The sequence below is a fragment of the Triticum aestivum genome, chromosome 4A (assembly GCF_018294505.1).
Source record: "Triticum aestivum cultivar Chinese Spring chromosome 4A, IWGSC CS RefSeq v2.1, whole genome shotgun sequence".
Lineage (NCBI taxonomy): Eukaryota > Viridiplantae > Streptophyta > Magnoliopsida > Poales > Poaceae > Triticum > Triticum aestivum.
Window position 1 is genome coordinate 257,582,824 of NC_057803.1, and position 21,125 is coordinate 257,603,948.

The 21,125-nt window shown below is 48.1% G+C and overlaps 1 pseudogene; it reads right to left on the reverse strand.

Moving 5' to 3' along the window:
- Positions 1-11,454: 11,454 nt before the first annotated feature.
- LOC123083790 (putative ATP synthase protein YMF19) overlaps positions 11,455-21,125 on the reverse strand; it is a 41,600-nt pseudogene continuing 31,929 nt past the window's right edge.

Genomic DNA, 21,125 nt, shown 5'->3' on the forward strand with positions numbered 1-21,125 from the left:
AAAGCGATATCCATCATCTCATCGAAAGACGGGACACCTTTGCCTCTATCATATGAGGTGACCGTATAATTTGCACTTGAAGCACTTCATATCTTTCGGAGGCAATCTTCTTCTTGACGACTCTGGCATGTCGTCTTTATCATCATTCACAAGATACAAGTTCTGTCTTTTGAGATCACTTAGCCTATGGAATTTTTCTCTCTGTATGCACTAGCAAACAAATCAGTCCATACATGTTTCTGTCAACAATCTCAAAAACACAAGGTAGGCAAATATTGTACCAACACTGGGGCCTTGTCGGCCTCAGCTGCTGCCGCATCTCTATATATTTTGTTGACGCATATAACTGCATCCCTCTTGTCTGACGGTATGGAGATGACTCCCATTGGGCTCGGCATCTTCAAGGTGTTATATGCATAATGGACGCTGCCATGAACTTGGACAAGGATGGGATTCCAAGGATTCCAATGAATGGCAGGGGAAGCTCAACAACATCGAACACAACCTTCTCAGTCCTTGAGGGAGTCCTGGACTAAGGGGTCCTCGGGCGTCCGGCCTGTTGCACATGGGCCGGACTGATGGGCTATGAAGATACAAGACCGAAGATTCTCTCACCCGTGTCTGGATGGGACTCTCCTTGGCATGGATGGAAAGCTTGGCATTCGGATATGAAGATTCCTCTCTCTGTAACCAACTTTGTACAACCCTAGTCCCCTCCGGTATCTATATAAACCAGAGGGTTTAGTCCGTAGAGGCAATCATAATCATATAGGCTAGACTTCTACGGTTTTAGCCATTATGATCTCGTGGTAGATCAACTCTTGTAACCCCCATACTCATCAATATTAATAAAGCAGGATGTAGGGTATTACCTCCATTAAGAAGGCCTGAACCTGGGTAAAACTTCGTGTCCCTTGTCTCCTGTTACCATGAACCTCAGACATATAGTTCGGGACCCCCTACCCGAGATCCGCCGGTTTTGACACCGACATTTGTGCTTTCATTGAGAGTTCCACTTTGTCGCTGCCAGAAGGTTCAATGGCTCCACCCATCATCTGTAACGACGCTGCCCTAGGGGAGGTTTTTCCCCCCAGCCAGATCTTCATATTCAACGGCTTCGCACTACGGGCCAACTCGTTTGACCATCTGGAGCAGATCGGCAGCTACGCTCCTGGTCACCAGATTAGTTTTGGAAACCTGGATTATGTCGTAGATATCCAAGTAGACTTGATCTTCCAAGGATTCACGACCCCAACCTCCGCTCTGGCCTTAGAGCCGGAGTGCCTCGCCAGTACCGAAGACGAGATTTCGAAACTAGCCGGACTATCTATGGCCACTAGGCCCAGTACGGGAGAGATGAAGGAAGCAGCGTCATCGGCATCCATCACCAAGCCAGACTCTTCCCCAGACGCCGGCTCCGAACTCTCGGAGTCAGCATCATGTGAGCTCGGCCAAGGAATTCCCTTCCCGCCATACTCCATGAATTCTTTTCTCCCTCAAAAAACCTTGCATTTAAGTGAGGCTCTGGACTTGATGCGATCCCTCGTGATTATGGAGGAGCAATGTCCAAACTACGCCCAGCCCGGACTAGGGGCTGAGAGCGGGGAATTTTACATCCCACCCACAGCCCACTTCATCGCCACAGTAGAGGACTTAACTGACATGCTCGATTATGGCTCCAAAGACATCGACGGTATGGACGACGATGCCGGAGAGGAGCAAGCCTAAAACCCGCCATTTACCGGACGCTGGATAGCTACCTCTTCGTATGACGTGTACATGGTGGATGCACCCAAGGAGGGTGACAACGATAAAGAGAAAAATCCAGTAGAGGATAAACCTCCCGAGATACAACAAAAGCGTCGACGACGTCGCTCTAAATCACACCGCAGCAAAGATAGCAATACCGACACGAGAGACAACAACACCCCGGATGATGCCGAAGACCAGGAAAACCCCGTCGAACAAAACTCTGAAAAAGACAATCGGGAGGATGGGCGAGTTAGCCCTAATGAACAAGCTGCAAACGAAGATTCGGAGGACAGTAATTATCTTCTACCCTCCGAGGATGAGGTGAGCCTCGGCGATGAAGACTTTATCGTGCCTGTGGAACCTCTCGAGCAGGAGCGCTTTAAGCAACGGCAAATAGCCACCACAAGGAGCCTGAAAAAGAAGCAGCAGCAGCTTCAAGCTGATCAAGATCTGCTCAATGATAGATGGACTGATGTCCTGGCAGCAGAAGAATACGGCCTCGAGCGCCCAACCAAAAGTTACCCGAAGCGTAAACTGCTACCTCAATTTGATGACGAGGCACTTGAGGCTGTACCATCAGCGCATAATACGGCTGATTGACCACCACGTGGCCGGGACAAAATGGCAACTCAAGCCGAACACCAGCCTGTACTACCTCGCTATAAAGGCAGAGACAAAACAGTTCAGGGATACATGTATGACCTGTGGCAGCACCTGAAGAATAAAGCAGGTCCAGCCAGATCGATCTACGGATTGCGGGGGCATGCTATCAAGCTGAACATGGCAAGAACAATCACGTCCGAGCTGAAAGCCGCAGACGGACTCCATCCGAACTACGTCACGATCTGGCCTGATATAGAGGCGCCGCACACCCCCTCTGCTTCACTGCTGAACTAATGGAACATGAATTCCCAGAAGGGTACAAACCCGTGAATATCGAATCGTATGATGGAACCACAGATCCCATGGTATGGATTGAAGACTTTATTCTCCATATTCATATGGCCCGTGGCGATGATCTTCATGCCATCAAATACCTCCCCCTAAAACTTAAGGGGCCAGCCCGGCACTGGCTGAACAGCCTGCCGGAAAACCCTATTGGCAGCTGGGAAGACCCGGAAGACGCCTTTCGTGAGAACTTCCAAGGCATATACGTCAGATCTCCGGATGCCGATGACTTAAGTCACATACTCCAACAGCCCGGAGAGTTAGCATGGAAATTCCGGACTAGGTTCTTAAATAAAAAGAACCAAATCGTCGACGGTCCGGATGCCGAAGCCCTAGCAGCCTTCAAAGACAGCATCCGCGATGAATGACTTGCCTGACACCTCGACCAAGAAAAGCCGAAGTCCATGGCGGCCCTCACGGCACTCATGACCCACTTTTGCACGGGCGAAGATAGCTGGCTAGGCCGTAGCAATAACAATGCATCAGGCACAAGCATCGAAACAATGGTGGCAATACCAATGACACGACGGTCAACGCCGGATTCAATGGATCCAAGTCCGGTTAGCAAAAGTAGCGATATAAAAGAAATAATCAGGGCCCTTCCAACCTGGACCGCATACTCGATCATCCATGTCAAATCAAAGGCACCCCTGATAAACTAGCCAATCATACTCACCGGAGTTCTTGGGTCTTCAAACAGCCTGGCAAGTTAAATGCCGAAGACAAGGAGAAGGGGCCGCAAAGCGAGAATGACGACGAGGAGCCCCATCCACCGAACACAGGGGGACAGAAGAAGTCTCCCCCTCAAGACAAAACAGTGAACATGATATATGCTACCCATGTCCCCAAGAGGGAGCGCAAGCGCGCGCTCAGGGACGTCTATGCGATAGTGCCAGTCGCCCCAAAATTCAACCCATGGTCATCATGCCTGATCACCTTTGATCATAGGGACCATCCGACCAGTACCCATCATGGCAGTTTAGCCGCACTGGTCCTTGACCCAATAATTGATGGATTCCACCTGACACGAGTCCTCGTGGATGGTGGCAGCAGCCTCAACCTGCTCTATCAGGATACATTGCGCAAAATGGGCATCGATCCATCGAGGATCAAGCCCACAAACACTACCTTTAAAGGAGTTATATCAGGTGTAGAGGCCCGCTGCACGGGCTCAATCACATTGGAGGTCGTCTTCGGATCCTCGGACAACTTCAGAAGCGAAGAGTTGATCTTTGATATTGTCCCCTTCCATAGTGGTTATCACGCACTGCTCGGACGAACCACATTCGCTTGATTCAATGCGGTTCCGCACTATGTTTACCTCAAGCTCAAGATGCCCGGCCCACGTGATGTCATAACAGTCAATGGAAACACAGAGTGCTCCCTCCGTACGGACAAGCACACTGTGGCTCTGGTAGCAGAAGTACAGAGCGGCCTTTTTAGGCAGAACTTTAACTCAGCAGCCAAGCTCCCAGACACTGTCAAACGAGTCCATACTACTCTACAGCATGACTGTCCGGCTCACCTGGAGTTAGACTAGCAATTCGACCTCCGTCTCAGCCCCGACCAAGTGGCGGCATACATACCGCACGTACATAATTACGCACTAAAAATACCATGGGCAAAGATAGAGGCATAACCAGACTATGGTCCACAACATGGCCCGACCTTCTCTGGACACACATACTTTTACTTTTCTTTTTATCCTTTTTAGGTTTCTTTTCCACAGGCCCCTCTCAATGGCCTGTCAATCGGTCCTTTCGAGGGATGGGTACACCAAGGTGGCAAGTAGCATAGACTGCGGTCCTGAAAGCAGGTAGACGTTCTTCTTAACGATCATTCTACCTGCTTTCAGGACCCGTACGTGGCTCCTCCTTGGTCTTGGCATGTTAAATAACCACTGTTGCTTATCGCACTATTTGAACAAAATACGCTTTGACATATTAATCAAACTATAATGGAAACAGTTTGCGGCCCAACTTTTGTGGCACTAGCTTACTACTTCATTTTTTCTCGATAGTCTTATCAATTGCCTCGTACACTTTGGTATGCCTTAAATCGCCAGGGGCTTCACTGCGTCCCATATTACGACAATAAAGTCCGAACACTTTTTACAGTATAGTTCAGCACCCCGAATTTAGCATTATATGCATTGGCTGTGAATCATGTCTTTGGTCAATAGTTGGGTTGCCCGGCTCCTGTGCTTACTACCTTACGTTCCGCTCTATCGGCTAGGGTAGTAAAGGGAGAACTACTGCGATTGTGTCCTAGTTTATCCAGATGAGCACCTTAGTAGAGAAAGCCGAAAACTGACTGTCATGATGTGGCATGAGCCGGTCAGTTCTTCGGAGGTTACAAATCTTTTGTGATTTTTCCCGCATTATGCGACGGGTCGGCCTCAGTCCAATCAGGTGTTTACAGCACCCTAGTCCGGATTAAATGCTAACTAGGGGCTGCGCCTACATTTTTATTGTCGAACTCCTATGGCTAAGTGAGGGTGACAAAGCCACATAGTCCGCTTGCCTAGTTCGTTGCGCTAAACACCTCCTTCAAGGACCAAATTTTTGGATCAAGAGTGTTTAGATTCCATCCCGAACACCCCATCCTACCTACGTGGGGGCTGAAGCCGACGACTGGCCAACTCTCAGATTTAATAAAAACAGCTGCATAGGAGGTAAAATTTTAAATAAATAATAACAAGCATTATATTACATAATGATCTCGTTTCATCATACAAGGCAACGACAACACGAATGTATTCATTCGCAGATAATGTCTTTTGCACATTGCACCGCCACAATGCGGGACCCCTCCAGGACATCTTCAAAATACCACTCGGGCGTGCGGTGCTCCTTGCCAGCGGGCGGTCCCTCGGTCGCGAGCTTGACGGCGTTCATCCTCGCCCACTGCACCTTGATGCGGGCGAAGGCCATCCGCTCACCCTTGATGCAGACCGACCGCTTGATGGCATCAAGCTGGGGGCAGGCATTGTCCAGCCGCTTCACGAGCCCAAAGTAGCTGCTGGGTATAGCTTCGGCAGGCCACATCCGGATTGTTAAATCATTCATGGCTAGTTCAGCCACCCTATGCAGTTCGACCAACTGTTTTAGCTGGTCGCTAAAGGGCACCGGATGTTCTGGCGCAAGGTATTGCGACCAGAACAGCTTCTCTGTCGAGCTCCCCTCTTTGGCTCGGAAGAACTCTGCAGCGTCGGCTACACTACGCGGTAAATTCGCAAACGCTCCTGGAGAACTCCAAATCCGGGTTAGTAAGAGATACCTCTTCTTCACATATTTGCTCTGCATAATGAAGGCCTTACCCGCCGCAATCTTCTTGGCCTCTTGAATCTCCTGGAGAGCACCCTGGGCTTGAGGCCAGGCATCTTGTGCGCTTTGGCGAGCCTTGGCGAGTTTGGTCTCTTGATCCGCAATATTACGCTCCAAGGACTCGCATTTCTTCACGGCGTCCTGGAGCTCTTGCTGGACCTCACCGACCCTGGCCTCGTGCTTTTCGCGGATGGTTTGTTCCTTGTCCGCTCTCTCCTCGGCCTCGGCCAGCGCCTTCTTGACGGTCTCTACCTCGGTCGCCGCTCCTACAAATATCATGGCACTATAGTCAACATAAATTATCAATCCTTTCTTGTATACAACAGGTCATTACATACCTTGCTTATCCTCCAGTTGTTTCCTTGCTTGGTGGAGCTCCTCCTCGGCACGCTCCAGCCTCTGCCTCCGTCCGGAGACTTCGGCAGCATGAGAAGTAACGGCTAGCAGCGAGGCCTGCTTATTCACATAGACATATATGGTTAGTCTCCTGCGAAAAACTATTTGATCCTCTATTCGGCTCTTCTTTCCAAACACCAGACAGAGTCTTAGGGGCTACTATCTATACCGTGACTTTCCATAAAATTACGTCACTTACCTCAAAGCCCGTCAGAAGGCGGGTGCAGGCTTGGGCAGTCCGCTCTGGACGGACTGAACCCTCTCAATCACCGTACCCATAAGGGTGCGGTGTTCTTCCACAATAGAAGCGCCTTGCAGCGCTTCCATTTAAGTACCCGGTGCCTCTGGATGGACAGAGGCCACCGGGGGAATAGGTGCACCTCCTTCTTTCGAAGGAGGCTGCCTGCCTGATTCCGGAGCCTTATGGGTCACCGGAACAGTATTTGGATGGGGGCCGAGTTGGATATGGCCCCCATCGCCAGTCTCTAGGGGGATCCGTTCCCCCATGCTTCCGGCAGCCGAGGTTTCACCCTCCAGTATTGCTTTGGTGGCCCCTCGCACCTCTCTGTGGCCTGTGAAAGTCCTTCAGGACACTACTTCGGCGTCATCCGCGGCCTTGGGAGAGGTGGCCGTCGGCAGTGAATCACTATCCGTGGCCTTCGGATCCAGCGAACCCCTCGATGAGGATCGCTGGGAGCTGTCGTGGGTCGGACTGCAGTAAGGTCGATTCAACGCACCAAAATCATGAAACAAGGGAGTCAGGCACATAAGTGCGTCAGAGCCTTCGAATATTTACGATTCGGTCAGGGGCTTCTCCCTGGGCGCCTCTCTGAGCTGCCGTCGGTGTCTGGCATGGTGTCATCCGCGAGGGAGGCTCTCCCCCTCTTGGACGCTTCAGCCTCCAGACACGTGGAGGCCGCCCTTTTCTTCCTTCCCCTTGCGTGGGGCAGTTGCTTTCTTCCTCCTCCTCCTCCTCGTCGGTGGCGGGTGAAGACTGGGTCTCGGCATCTTTGGACATCACGTCCAAAGTGCCCTTGGGATGGAGGATGCCTTTGGCCCCCTTGGCCTTCTTCTTCGCCTTCTCCTCTGACGCCAGGTAGAGCGCCGAAACCAGCATCTTTGTCAGAAGAGGAATTGCTGGGTCTTCGGGCAGCGGAGCCGGACTCTTGATCAGCTCTGTCTTCTTCGTCCAACCCTGAAAAAGTAAAGACGGGGAAGCTTAGACAAGCCCCTCGAGTATGTAAGTAAAGGATACATCTTGAAAACATGGGAAAACTTACCGGACTGGCGGGGTGGGTCAGGTTCTACCCACGGTCTTCGGTCTCCTTCGGCCATGTTTTGTCGGCCTTGAAGAGACCCTTCCAAATACATTCGTGCGTAATGCCGAAGAAGTGTTGCAGGGTCTGGTGCTTAGCCGGATCGAATTCCCACAAAGGGCAGGTCCGGCTTTGGCATGGAAGGATCCGGCGAAAGAGCATCACCTGGATCACATTGACAATCTTGATCTTTTTGTCGACCATGCTCTTTATGCGCGTCCACAGCGTTGTTTGCTCATCCGACGAGGCCCAGTCTAGGCCCTTCTCTTGCCAGGAGGTGAGCCACATGGGGCCCCGGACCTGAACTCGGGAGCCTCGGCCCAGGTGGTGTCGCAGGGCTTTGTGACATAGAACCACTGTTTCTGCCACTCTTTGACAGTCTCCACGAAAGTACCTTTGGGCCATACGACGTTGGGCATCTTGCTCACCATGGCGCCTCCGCACTCTGCGTGTTGGCCGTCCACCATCTTCGGCTTCACATTAAAGATCTTCAGCCACAATCAAAAGTGGGGTGAGATGCGGAGGAAGGCTTCGCACACGATAATAAATGTCGAGATGTTGAGGAAGGAGTTGGGGGCCAGATCGTGGAAATCCACCCCATAGTAGAATATAAGTTCGCGGACGAATGGTTGGAGTGGAAATTCCAGCCCGCGGACGAAGTGAGGGATGAACACTACCCTCTCATGGGGCTCCAGGGTAGGGACGATCTGTCCCTCGGCTGGAAGCCGGTGGGCGACCTCCTTGGCCAAATATCCGGCCTCCCGGAGCTGGGTGATGTCCTTCTCCTTGACAAAGGAGACCATCCACTTGCCTTGCACTCCAGATCCGGACATGACCGGAGTGCTTTCTTGAGGCGGAAGAGATGAGGACTTGGGCGCTGGAGCTAAACCTGGGAATAGTTTGACATCCAAACTAAATCCAAGCCAAACTATAGGTCTGCATGTCCATCATTGAAACCAAATCAAACCAAACTTTGTTGACTAGAGTCCAGACCAAACCAAACTGTATAAGCTTTTCACCCAAACCAATCCAAACTGTCTCCTATTTTTGGATGGAATCCATAGATTCAAACCATAGACAGATCCATATGCACATGCCTATCTAATGGACTGATACTCTAGTAAGAATCATGTACTGGAATCAGCGAGCGCAACACAGGGGAGGTAGAAGTAGAACCAGCTGATTTCACACGCCATCACGCCGCTATTGACCATGGCGTGTACCATGTGTTGCCCCCTTTTGCTCGTTGGCCTCTTCCTCATCTTGACGTCGCTGCTGTGTGGGTGCACCGATGGCGGGTTCAGCGTGCAGCTCATCCACCGTGACTCCCCCAGGTCGCTGTTCCACGACCCGTCGCTCACCCCGCGCGCCCACCTGCTTGCCTCCGTGCGGCGCTCGTACGCCGGCTCAGGCTCTCCTGACGCTGACGGCGCGGTGTCAGAGGTGATCTCAGGCACGTCCAATTCTTCATGTACGTCAATGTCGGCACGCCGCGCACCCGGATGCTGGCCCTCGTCGACACCGACAGCGACCTCGCGTGGCTCAGATGCACTAACTGTTCTGCATCTCCGGCACCGGCACCGCTAGCAGCAGCCGGCGGGACGAACAATGTGTTCGACATGTCCTCCTTGTTGAACAGCCGTGCAACACGTACCAGTCGGTGCGGTGCAGGTTGACTGGTCCCATCGTTGCCATGCACGTTGGGCCATGCGGTGCCGTCAGGACCTCATCTCCTGGAGTTCCAGGATGGAAGCCACTGTCGTCGCACTGCGTGCTGCACCGAGACACCGAGGGCTTGGACCGCCGGGAACGCGCTCACGGCAGCCTCCGCCTCTGCTCGGTGCGAACACCGGGACGAAAGTGAACTCGCAACATGCGCTAGGCCTGCGTCGTGCACAAGCGCGCCCCCATCCCGAAATACTGTTTGGTCGCCGGATTTGGCCTTTGACCATGGGTTGAAACAGTCTGAAACCATTTTGTTTGTGTCCAAACCGAACCAAACTAATCCAACAATACACAAAACCCAGACCACACCAGATTATGCTAGGAGCTCAGCCCATTCAATCCAATCCGAAGACAGTCTTGTATGAAAACCGAACTGAAACTAAGTTTCAATCCAAACTATTCCCATGGTGAGCTGGAGCTCGAGAATGGGTGGGCAGAGAGAGAGAGAAGGCATGGGTGAAAGAGGTGAGTCCTTATCCCTTTATAAAGACATCGAATATCAAGTGCCTCCCCACTCGCCTTAAAACTCGCATGTTTCCCAAGGGCCGCGCAGATGACACGGTTGGATTACCCACACCCGTATTGATGAGAATCCCGCAATAAGAGGACATGATCTCTGCTTTGACAAGACGTACCAGTAAAACCACATCTCGAAATATGAAGTGGCAGGCCGAAAAACAGTTCGAAATAATCACCGGGTGGTGATGTGGTGTCACGCTACAAAAAGTTGTCAGTAGATTGGACTTGTGAAATATTATACTCTCTGCGGTTGTGTGTGGTGCTTGTTTTGCAGAGCCAGACATGTTCTTTGTGTTCGAAGGATATTTTGGACTATTCGAAGGAGGAACCCGCCTTGCAATGCCGAAGACGATCTGCACGCTGGACACCTCGTCATTGAACCCTGGTTCAGGGGCTACTGAGGGAGTCCTGGACTAAGGGGTCCTCAGGCGTCCAACCTGTTGGACATGGGCTGGACTGATGGGCTATGAAGATACAAGACCAAAGATTCTCTCACCCGTGTCCGGATGGGACTCTCCTTGGTGTGGATGGCAAGCTTGGCGTTCGGATATGAAGATTCCTTTCTCTATAACCGACTTTGTACAACCATAGTCCCCTACTGTGTCTATATAAACCAGAGGGTTTAGTCCATAGAGGCAATCATAATCATATAGGCTAGGCTTCTAGGGTTTTAGCCATTATGATCTTGTGGTAGATCAACTCTTGTAACCCCCATACTCATCAATATTAATCAAGTAGGACATAGGGTATTACCTCCATTAAGAGGGCCCGAACCTGGGTAAAACTTCGTGTCCCTTGTCACCTGTTACCATCAACCTTAGACGCACAGTTCGGAACCCCCTACTCGAGATCTGCCGATTTTGACACCGACAGTCCTAAAGTTTATTTCCCCACCAAACATCACCGGCAAAGTGATCTTTCCCTTTGGCTGGCTCCTTCCTTGGTTGATTCCCTGAAAAGTGCCAGTCTTGCTCAGGTCTCCGTCAGGAATTTGAAGTCTCTTAAGAACGTTGGGGGAAATCAAATTCAACCTTACTCCACCATCAAGCAACATGTTTGTGACCTTGAGGTTGCGGATTGTTGGTGAAACCAACAACGACGGACATCCAACCGCAGCGGTGTGATCTGGATGATTCTCAACGTCAAAAATGATGGGCATGCAGGACCACTTAAGTGGTTCTCAAGCGCTTGCCAATGGATTTGCTAGATTGAATTCACGCGGCCACTGTTTGAGTTGGCGTTGCGAGGAGTGTAAGGATGCGCCTCCGTCAATGCACATCGCTTTAGTAGCCTTCTGAAATTCCTGCTCACTGGTTTCATCATCCTCTTATTCACTATCATCTTCATTTTCCTTTTTCTCATGACCCCTGGCAGGCTTTTCCTTCAAGTGATCAACCACTGCGGCCATTATGGCCTTTACCACCGCAGCCGTCCTGGCATCTCTCCTTATCTTGTCTCTAATATTCCGCCTTCTAATTTTCAACCAGCTGTTCAACTTGCTTGCAATATTGGGTATCATGACCCTTGGTCCTATGTATCTTATAGTATGGCCCATCAGATTTGCCAGTTTTCTCAGGTGCCGCGGCCGCCCGGCTATCAATGCAAGTAGCAGCTTCCTTGCCAGGTGCCGCAGTCTTTACCTTCTTGCGAACAATAAGATCATCGGAGCTCTCAACGGCCATCACTGCTTTCCCTTTACGCTTCTTGTTGCACTTTCTATTCCCCTTCCTGGGGGTGGTGGCATCATTGTCGTCTTCCAAATCAACTTCAACACCAACCTCCTCCCCTAGAAGTCTTCTCCCTTCCTCGGCATGACCACACTTATCATCCAATGTGTAAAGTTCATTGACGGTCTTGGAAACTGAACATTCATCTTGGCCCGCATACTTCGATTGCGCACATTCGTGTGGAAAGAGACAATCATAGCTACCGGATGTATCATCGGTATGTTGCGATGCACTCGGCTGAACCTTTGCAGATACTTACACAAATTCTCCCCTTCTTTTTGCAGAAGGGCTTGCAGGTCGCTGGGCTATCCTGGTTCTTGCTGGCCACCAGTGACGGCACCAATGAACTCGTTGCATAGGTCTGCCCATGAAGAAATGGAATCCTCCGGCAAGTGCATCAGCCAGAACCTCACATTGGGCTTGAAGGCCAACGGGAAGTAGTCGGCGAGCACTTTCCCATCTCTTCCCCCAGCAGCTAGAAAAGTAATCATATAGATGCCCAAAAATTCCACCGGGTTCAATTTTCCATCATATTTCTCTGGGAGATCAGATTTGAAGGTGCGAAAGGACGACCAACGGACTTGCCGCAGCTCGTGTGTGAAGGCGAGGCACCCTACCTCGTAAGGCAAGTACCCGTCAACACTGGGCGCGGGTTCGTCAACATTGGGTCAATTACGCCTGTCTGATTGATGGCGTGCCTCGTGGCGCTGCTCAATGGTGTAATGGGCATCTTCTTTCCTCCTGTCTCTCAACACTTGGCGTTAATCCCACTGGAGATGTGGGTTCGATGAGGCCATTGATGCCTTGTCAGGTTTGTCAGCGTCCCAGGTTTGTTGAGCCCGCTCTGGTTGCCCTTCGGCGGGCTGCCGAGGAGGGTACTGCACCGTGGGTGTAGTCTTCTCAACTTGTCCACCAGTGGGGGCTCCTCGCGTCGTCTACGGGCGTCACGAAGGCTCCGCACGATGCGACATGCTGGCTTGAGCAAACCCGACGAGGCTCTGGATGGAGCTCTCCATTCATCCATCTTGTTTGCTACTGGGGAAAGTTCAACAATAGTTGAGCTCTCGCTATTGCTTTGGCCACCGTCCTGGCACAGTGTGGGAGGTAGAGCGCGGCACCGCTCAACTCTTGGTCGAACCAGAAGGAGCGTCGTTGTACTCCTGCAACCTTGGACCAGTCATGAGGGCAGTCTCACGTGGCTGAGGTTGTTCTTGGTGGCTAGGCTCTTGGTCAGTTGGGCCCTTCCCATGCGGACACAGTCATGGTGGATCGATGGCTCCCCTCAGGGTCTTGTCACACTCGCCCTATGTGGGACAGAGCTTGTGTCTTGGCGTCGCCCCCCTGGTCGACATGGCCAGAGGGTCTTGGCTCGCACTAGAGCAAGCATCGGCGTTGTGCTGATTGTGCTCATTACCGCGGCAAGGAGGTGGAAGTTGGGCATCACCTTGACCCTCACCGACGTGAGCATGCCCGCCGGAAGGCTGAGGGAGCTTCGCTGCTCCCGTGACACCGATCCCTGCCTCGGTGGTGGTGAGGGTGTTGGTTACATAGTCCATAGTGCTCGCCCCACCTGCCGTGGTTTCGGCGTCCACAGCGCCTGCAACTGCAGGCGAGGAAGCCTTTGAAGCAGAAGGCTACGCCACCGTACAACTTTTCCTCATGGGAGCCATTAATTATGTTGAAGGTGATGAGGATCGATGGACTGACTACTGCCTCAGATTTGCACAAGCAACGCCCCATGTCTGGCGCGCCGAAGATGTCGTGCGGAAGCACGATCACCTATGGGGCAAGGCTGCCCCTTTGTAGTTCGGCAAGGGGACGGTCACATTGCACAAAGAGCAGAAACAACAGGCATCACAACAATGGACTACTCTCTCTTTTACCCATGTTTGGGCCGCTTTGCAGCATGAAACCCTACTCCCGCTATAGTGGATTGATCTGGAGGAACATGAAGACACGACGTGCTCAAGCCCAGCAAGTGTGCCCCGAGGAGAGTAGCATGCACTGATGGTAGCTGGAACTACGTCAGTATTTCCCTGGAGAGGGAGGGATGATGTACCACAGCGACGATAGAGTATTTCCCTCAGTTATGAAACCAAGGTATCGAACCAGTAGGAGAACCAAGCAACACAACGTAAACAACCCCTGCACACAAATGACAACACCTCGCAACCCGACGAGTTAAAGGGGTTGTCAATCCCTTTCGGGTAACGACGCCAGAAAGTGGCATGTGATGGGAGAAAGTTGTAAATATTGATAGATCGAACGCCAAATAAAATAAATTGCAGCAAGATATTTTTGGATTTTTGGTTTAATAGATCTGAAAATAAAAGCAAGGAAAAAGTGGATCGCAAAGCAAATACATGAGAAATAAGACCCGGGGCCGTAGGTTTCACAAGTGGCTTCTCTCGAGAAAAATAGCAAACGATGGGTAAACAAATTACTGTTGGGCAATTGACAGAACATCAAATAATTATGATGATATCCAGGCAATGATCATTACATAGGCATCACGTCCAAGATTACTAGACCGACTCCTGCCTACATCTACTACCATTACTCCACACATCGACCGCTATCCATCATGCATCTAGTGTATTAAGTTCATGAAAAAACGGAGTAATGCAATAAGAATGATGACATGATGTAGACAAGATCCATTTATCTATATGGCGGTAGATATAGATCTCGTCTTTTTATCCCTAGTAGCAACGATACATACGTGTCGGTTCCCTTTCTGTCACTAGGATCAAGCACCGTAAGATCAAACCCACTACTGGGCACCTCTTCCCATTGCAAGATAAATAGATCGAGTTGGCTAGACAAAACCCAAAACTTGAAAACTTCAATCACACAAAACTCAACAAAGCCTTCATGAGATCCGTTAGTATAAAAATAATAAATCACTACTATAAGTGTTGTATCAAACCAATTCATATTTTGTTTTTGTATTATATCTACTGTATTCCAACTTTTCTATGGCAAAAACACATCAAAGAAAATCATAGAGCCATTAAAATAAGCACACGACACAAAGAAAACAGAATCTGTCAAAACAGAATAGTCTATAGAAATCTGACTATTTCGAATACTTCTGTAACTCCAAAAACTCTGAAAAAATAGGACGGCCTGAGAAATTTATATATTGATCTACTACAAGTGGAATGGGTATTTTATCGCTCTTTGGTAAAAAAATGAAAATTAATTTCGTGAGCGCAAACTTTCTGTTTTTTTAGGAAGATCAAACAACTATTGCCCAAGAAGATCCTAAAGGCATTACTTGGCACAAACACTAATTAAAACATAAAAAAACACAATCATAACAGTAGCATAATTGGCTAACACTCAAGAACATAAAGCAAAAAGCAAAAATAAATTTATTCATTGGGTTGCCTCCCAACAAGCGCTATAGTTTCACGCTCCTAGCTAGGCATAATATTTCAACGATGCTCACGCAACAGATAATAATCGAAACACAAAGAGAGTATCATGAAACATGTGACAAACACATTTAAGTCTAACATACTTCCTATGCATAGGAATTTTATAGGAAAACAAATTATCAAGACAAGAAACATCTAGCATATGCAAAGGAGAGGAATAGAACATTGACAATCTCAACACAATGAGAGGAAATTTAATAACATGAAAATTTCTACAACCATATTTTCCTCTCTCATAATAATTATATATAGGATCATCATCAAATTAAATAATATAACTATCATATAAAATTTATCTCTATGATCCACATGCATGCAAAGTTGACACTCTTTCAAAATAGTGGGATTAAATAAAGTCATGACCTCTCCAAACCCACATTCAATATTACCGCAAACATATTCATCATGAGTCTTAAATAAATTTTCAAGATCATAAGAAACATTATCACCCCAATCATGATCATTGCAATAAGTAGCGGCATGACAAAACAAGCATCCCCAAGCTTGGGGTTTTGCATATTGTTAGCACAATTGACATCAATGGAATTTATAGTAAAATTATTGCAATCATGCTTTTCATTAAAGGAGCTATCATGAATCACTTCATAAATTTCTTCATCACAATTTTGAGATTCATGATTCTCAAGAAAAACCTCATAAAGATAATCTAGTGCACTCAACTCACTAGAAGTTGGTTCATCATGATTGGATCTTTTGAAAAGATTAGCAAGTGGATGAGGATCCATATAAATAGATTTTTAGCAAGCAAAGATGCAAGCAAATAGAAGGCACATGGTAATAGAAGCAAACATGAGATCTGACGAGCAAACGGCGAACGAAAAAGAGGGCGAATAAAAATGGCAACTTTTTGTGAAGTGGGGGAGAGGAAAACGAGAGGCAAATAGAAAATAATGTAAATTGCAAGGAGATGAGATTTGTGATTAAGAACCTAGTTATGTTGAAGATCCTCCCCTGCAACGGCGCCAGAAATTCTCCTTGATGGCAGTTGGAACTACGTCGGTATTTCCCCGGAGAGGGAGGGATGGTGTAGCACAGCGATGGTAGAGTATTTCCCTTAGTTATGAAACCAAGGTATCGAACCAGTAGGAGAACCAAGAAACACAACATAAACAACCCCTGCACACAAATAACAACACCTCGCAACCCGATGAGTTAAAGGGGTTGTCAACCCCTTTCGGGTAACGGCGCCAGAAATTGTCGTGTGATGGGAGAAAGTTGTAAATATTGATAGATCGAACACCAAATAAAATAAATTGCATCAAGATATTTTTGGATTTTTGGTTTAATAGATCTGAAAATAAAAGCAAGGAAAAAGTAGATCGCAAAGCAAATATATGAGAAATAAGACCCGGGGGCTGTAGGTTTCACTAGTGGCTTCTCTCGAGAAAAATAGCAAACGATGGGTAAACAAATTACTGTTGGGAAATTGATAGAACATCAAATAATTATGACGATATCCAGGCAATGATCATTACATAGGCATCACGTCCAAGATTAGTAGACCGACTCTTGCCTGCATCTACTACTATTACTCCACAAATCAACCGCTATACATCATGCATCTAGTGTAGTAAGTTCATGGAAAAACTGAGTAATGCAATAAGAACGATGACATGATGTAGACAAGATCCGTTTATCTATATGGCGGTAGATATAGATATCGCCTTTTTATCGTTAGTAGCAACGATACATACGTGTCGGCTCCCTTTCTGTCACTGGGATCAAGCACCGTAAGATCGAACCCACTACCGGGCACCTCTTCCCATTGCAAGATAAATAGATCAAGTTGGCTAGACATACACCAAACATCGGAGAAGAAATACTAGACTATAATAGATCATGCATAAAAGAGATCAAAGAAACTCAAATACTTTCATGGATATAAAAACATAGATCTGATCATAAACTCGAAGTTCATCGATCCCAACAAACACACCGCAAAAGAGTTACATCATATGGATCTCCAAGAGACCATTGTATTGAGAATCAAGAGAGAGAGAGATGAAGCCATCTAGCTACTAACTACGGACCCAAAGGTCTACAAGGAACTACTCACACATCATCGGAGAGGCACCAATGGAAGTGGTGAACCCCTTCGTGATGGTGTTTAGATTGGATCTGGTGTTTCTAGACTCTGCGGCGGCTGGATGAATATTTCGTCGACTCCCCTAGGGTTTTGGGAATATTTGGGTATTTATAGAGCAAAGAGGCGGTCTAGGGGCACCCGAGGTGGGAACAACCCACCTGGGCGCGCCAGGGCCTCCTGGCGCGCCCTGGTGGGTTGTGCCCCCCTCAGGGCACCCCCAGGTGCAACCAGGGCCCATTGCCTTTCTTCTGGCCCATAAAAATCATCATAAAGTTTCGTGCCATTTGGACCCCGTTTGATATTGATTTCCTGCGATGTAAAAAACATGAAAAAACAGGAATTGGCACTGGGCACTATGTCAATAGGTTAATACCAAAAAGTGATATAAAATGACTATAAAATGATTATAAAACATCCATGATTGATAATAAAACAACATGGAACAATCAAAAATTATAGATACGTTGGAGACGTATGATGCACATACAAGTGTTGGTGGGTCAAAATGTTCGAACCCTCTCCTAGGTTGCCTCGGGCCTCCTTTTATATGCAAAGGGGTGACCACAATGGCAATATAGTCATTATCATGTGATTAGATGGCTAACAGTGCTATCATACCAAACTCTGGTAGTCAGGACAAAGTGCATTAAATGCACTGCCAGGTGTCATACTGAGGTTGAAGCCCGGCAAGCCTGCTGCTCCGCTTATCCATCTTCTCCTCATTAGCATGTCACGCCATCCGGATGGGTGTTAGTAAAGTTAATCTTGTCTCTAGCAAGTTGCCATGTACCTGACAGGATCCACGTAGCCACTTGAGGGCTCGACACCACATTGATTAATGATTGGAGTACGATGAGGTGGAGCGGTGCCGTCCAGGCGGGGTGGCCTGCCGGCACGGAGCCTGCCGAGCTCTATACTATGCGACCCCAGAAACCTTGCCGGGGTGAACTAGTCTTGTCCCCAAGGCGCGGTCTCGACCTGGCGTGGCTCTTTTGTCCGGAAAGGGAGGCCTACATGAGGAGTTCTCTTGTTGCCTTGGTCTTCTTAATGCACTCCTTGTCTTGTACTATTCATTAGTATCATATATATGGCTAGCGGCACAAGTCCAAGAAGCAAACACAAAGGTTTGTTGCACCGACAATCAAGCATGATTCAAATAAGAGTGCATGTTTGATATGCGGCATATAGTTGATCCGTAGAAACTATTTGCGATGAGCGAAAAAAACAGAAACGGTTACTCAGATCAAGATGTGTGTGATATGCGGCATACATGTCTCTCGGATGAACTGTTTGCAATGAGCAAAATTAACCCAAACAATTTACCACAACAAGATGGGTGTGAAAATCGGCAAACAAGTCAGTAATCAGAAATGTGTGGGAAGACCGATAATAAAACATTTGATTCCTGCTAATAAGCTATGTGTGTGGTGGGCAAATGCTTGCTAGTAAATAGTTGTTTGTAATTCTTGAATTCATCACCAGTGTGTTCCTTAGTTAATCGTTTGCGATGTGATTGGCTCAATCTGCATAACATCTACACTCTGTGTACAAAACAACAACATATATTCTTTAGTGTGAATTATGTGCTTTATTGGACACATGAGTATATCGATCACACCCGTGGGTAAGCAATGTGTGTGCACGTGTCGTGCTAGCTCGTGCTTCCTTCTTTGCTAAGTTTTCCATTGATGGCATTATATGAACACGCCACCATTACCCGCCACCTCCCCATCGGTTCCCGCCACCAGCGATTGCGCATAAGCCTAGGCGACACGCGACACACGGAGGCACAAACACAGCCTACAACCTCTCTAACTTTTCCAAGCATGCCAACCCACCGAAGCGCCACCTCTACCATCAACCTCCTAAACAAGGAAAATGAGCCGTGCCATGGCATGTCGAGGCCAAGGGTGTCCCCGACCCCGCAACGGTTGATGTCATGCTATGTGTCATCGCCAGGGTTGTGTAGACCCTTCGTGCAAGGCACGACGGCGCCACTGATCAAGATAGGCGCGTCAGCGCTGAGAGGTTGCAACATGCCACATAAAATGATTGGTGGTGGGCCGCAGAGCAAGATATGCACGTCGACGCCGATAGGCTGTGGTGCACCGCACAACAAGACCGATGGATCATCGCAGAGCGAGAGGCGCGGTGCGCCGCATAGCAAGAGTGGATCCATCGACGCTTGCATATTGTCAACAGGGGTTTGTAGCTAGGTACATGTCCCACCAGTAGCTAGATTCTTTACCAGGAGTGGGAAGAGGCCATATGCACTGTACTTGCACCAGACGCCAGCCATGTCATACTTACCAGACGCCGGCCGCACCCTTCGCCTTATCCGTGGCCCGCTCAATTCCAACACGTTGGTCGCTAGGCTTGATCGCTTCGTTGGCCTAAGTGTCCACTCAGGCGTAGTAGAGGAACATGGCCGTCACATCCTTAATCTGGCGACCTTCAATGAAAGAGCTAGCTTGGAGCTCAATATTGCGCTCTAGATGTACCGGAAGTGTGTCAACCACTTGGACGAATACCTGCACGAGTTCAGGAAGAGCCAAACGCTTCCGTAGGCAAGGGTGGTGGCCAGGCCGCGTTTTATTTTGTTGAGTCATTTCGACTTTGATCCCTATGTCTTCACAGCAATCATATTATTGGTCTGTTTCAAAGGGTGTACTACGCTTTCCGTTCTTATATATTGTTCTCTTTCAATGTGTTTATGCTTTCCATTCTGTAAATGTGGATGGTAATAGCTAGATAAAAATTAGTACGAAAAGTGATAGAAATATAAAATTCATAATATATATATATATTAATTGTTTAGTAGTTCATTACAAACACAGACGCGCGCACACAAACAAAGACACGAAATATATATATAGTAGAGCTAAATTAAGCGGGAGCGCAAAAATGCTTATCGTATGCGCCGGTCGCACCTAATTAGGTGGGGCGCTTGGTTAGAACGAACGTCCTCTTCGCTAATCAATTGAAGGTAAAATCAGTTGGAGGATATAGTAACGGATTTAATTTCCATTACCATCCCACACAGGCCATCTCCGTCTCGCAACTCTAGTTGCTAATTATTGATAGTAAAAAGCTAGAGTAAATGGTAACAGAATAAAATACCTTACCAACCAATGTAGGAGTATTAGTGTTGGTTCCATTCGTTTCCTCATAATCCTATGGAAAACACAGTAATAAGTAATACGAAGAGCCTCTTGAGCGTAAGATACACTAAAAGTATAGTAATTATTTAAGATGGATTGCTTTCGGTGTGTTCTTCTACACAATGGTAATAGCAACCACATGCAATAGTAAAACATGTACGGTCTGGTAAATAGAGTTCGGTCTTGTCTATTTTGTAAATAATTGTGGATTTATTACTATGTTTGCTAATGGCAGGAGAATTATCGCTTCGACCAGGGCACGCGTGTAGTATTCACTACGGGAAGTATCAGGTACTCCCGATGCTCCAAGTTTTGAAAAAAACATTCAAAAATATTTCAAAAAATTCTAAAAAAAGGTGAATATTCACAAGGAATGTAACTACAACTCCCAAAAATTTCAGGTCCAAACCCGAAATGTACATCAAGAAAAAAAAGTGAAATCTGGCATGAATAGTGTAAGAAAAAGACAAAATCAACATTGACACTATTCACATCTCGATTTCACATTTTTGTTTATCAATGTGCATTTCAAGTTTGGACCTGAAATTTCTAGGGGTTGTTGTCATGTTCCTAGCCAACATCTTGTCGGTGCTGCCCTCGGTCAGGAGGGTCGGGTTGCAGTGTCGGAGGCATCTATTGGCCTTGGCGAGGAGGGCCAAGGACTGGCGTCCCTAATGCTCACCTAGTCGGGTGTGATGTTTGGTC